Genomic DNA, 2,084 nt, shown 5'->3' with positions numbered 1-2,084 from the left:
AGAATGATGATGGCAACAAATGTACAAATGTGCTTGACACAATGGATGGATGTATGGATTGTGATAAGAGCTGTGTGAGCCCCCAATAAAATGATTTTTTTTAAAAGAAAGAAAAATAAATTGGGTAAAAATTGTTGAATATAAAACTTCTGATCTGTTCTATAAACGCAAAGCACAATTAAAAGTTTGTGTATAAATCCTATGGGATAGTTTTACTCCCCTATTGGTCGCTTTGAGTTGTAATCAACTTGATGGCAATGCAATATACTTCCCCTTTTGTCACTTGTCTCAGGAAGGCCTTTTTGCTGTGGGAACCACTTTCGGGACACAGGCTCCATGTATCAGCCCCAGGAAGTAGCTTGTTTGGCAACCCTGCTGTCTCATGTATTATTTTTCTCTTGATCAACCTAGAACTCCCTCAACTTCACTCTAATTGGAAACAATAGAAATCACTGAGAGCTATCTAATTATCTGGAGTGAGGAAGGTGGAGGGATTAAAAGTGATGCTGAAGTCATCCTATAAAGTAAACATAAACATGATACTAAAGCCAAGCAAAGATATTACTTTAAAAGAAACGATATGCTAGTATCCCTCATGAACATTGATGCAAAACTTCACAAGAAAATCCTAAAATAAGTAAATGAATAAAAATAATAACACCGACCTGAGTAGAGTAGAAAGACGTGCATTGATAAGTTGTAAGTAAGAATATATTCTGTTTGACTCCACATCCCCCACTGGATGAGGATTGCCTCCTGGGCCTGTGGGAAGAAAAGTGGGGGACATGAGCCAGCCAGTCAGCGTCGATGGGGGGAAACGCACAGGTTTGCAGTTAACTGGTCAAGATTTGAAAACCGTCTTAACTCTGCTCAAAGATGGTGGCCATTCTCGAGAGTGTCTACCAAAAACACCCTTGGTTCATTGCAGTATTCGTCACAGTAGCCCCAAAGTGGAAACAACACAACTGTCCTCTATAGATAAACTGATAGACAAAATATAGCATGTTGCCTTTTCTAGCTACTACTCTTTCCTGGTGAGGTGCCCAAGGCAGGCAAGTTGGAGTCCCCCCTCCCCCCTTCCTACATCCAAGGGACAATCTGATTGCATTTCTTCTAAGATTGATTCATGTGTTCTGTTAAAAGTCTAGCAAAACAAAAAACGCCCTTGAGTCAATGCTGACTCATAGCAACCCCACTGTGGGGTTCCAGGACAGCAACCGTTTATGAGAGTAGAAAGCCCCTTCTACAGTAGGTTCAATATTACTCACCAACACCAAGTTCTGACTCATCAATTCTTGTTTTAATGTCCTTTCTCATTATCCAAATTTCATGTACATAAAAGACCATGATCAGATACACCTTAGTTATCAAAGTGACCTGTCTTTACTACTACTATTATGCTGCTGCTTGATGTGTCTACTTTACAATCCTGATGCCCATCGAGCTGCAGGCATACCCTGACCCCTTCCTATATTATCAATTGTCCTTCATGACTGTAATTACTATGCAAATGCTGGAGCACTGCTGCCAGGCCCCATCCAGAAGATGTGACATACAAGGAGGATAGTCATTGATTCTACTGTACAGCCAGGATAGCAAACCAGGGATAGAGGATCAAGACCATTCCTCCTCACTCAGTTCTCACCTGGGCCCTTCCAAGTGCCTGCTCCCTTCCTTACCTGTGGGCTACAGTTGCTGAACTCTTTGCAAGAGTCTCGTGTGAAGCTTTTCTTCTGTAGCAGTGCTGGTTAAGTATGAACTGCCGACCTTTAGATCCGTAGTTTAACACAAACCATTTGTACCACGCAAGGATCTAAACATCAAGAATCCCTGTTCAAGCACTCTTTCAAGACAGGACTCATTTAAAATAAGGGGGAGCCCTCATTGTCTAGAAGCAAGCAGTGTGGTCTGTTGACAGCCTCCAGCTGTTTACTCCAACAGCCGCCTTCCAGCTCCTCTCAGGGTGGCCCCACCAAGAACTGAGCCCAACCACGCAAGGATCTTGCCTCTCTGGGTACCCTGGGCTGACTGTTCCCCTGCATGGACCTGCGTTTGCCTTTTCTGTTCACCCATCTTACACCCCA

Source organism: Echinops telfairi, unplaced genomic scaffold (genome assembly GCF_000313985.2).
Source record: "Echinops telfairi isolate 266 unplaced genomic scaffold, ASM31398v2 ScPeMD7_12;HRSCAF=54, whole genome shotgun sequence".
In the NCBI taxonomy this organism is placed as follows: Eukaryota; Metazoa; Chordata; class Mammalia; order Afrosoricida; family Tenrecidae; genus Echinops; species Echinops telfairi.
The sequence above is the reverse complement of the archived record's forward strand: the minus strand, read 5'-3'. Positions refer to the sequence as shown.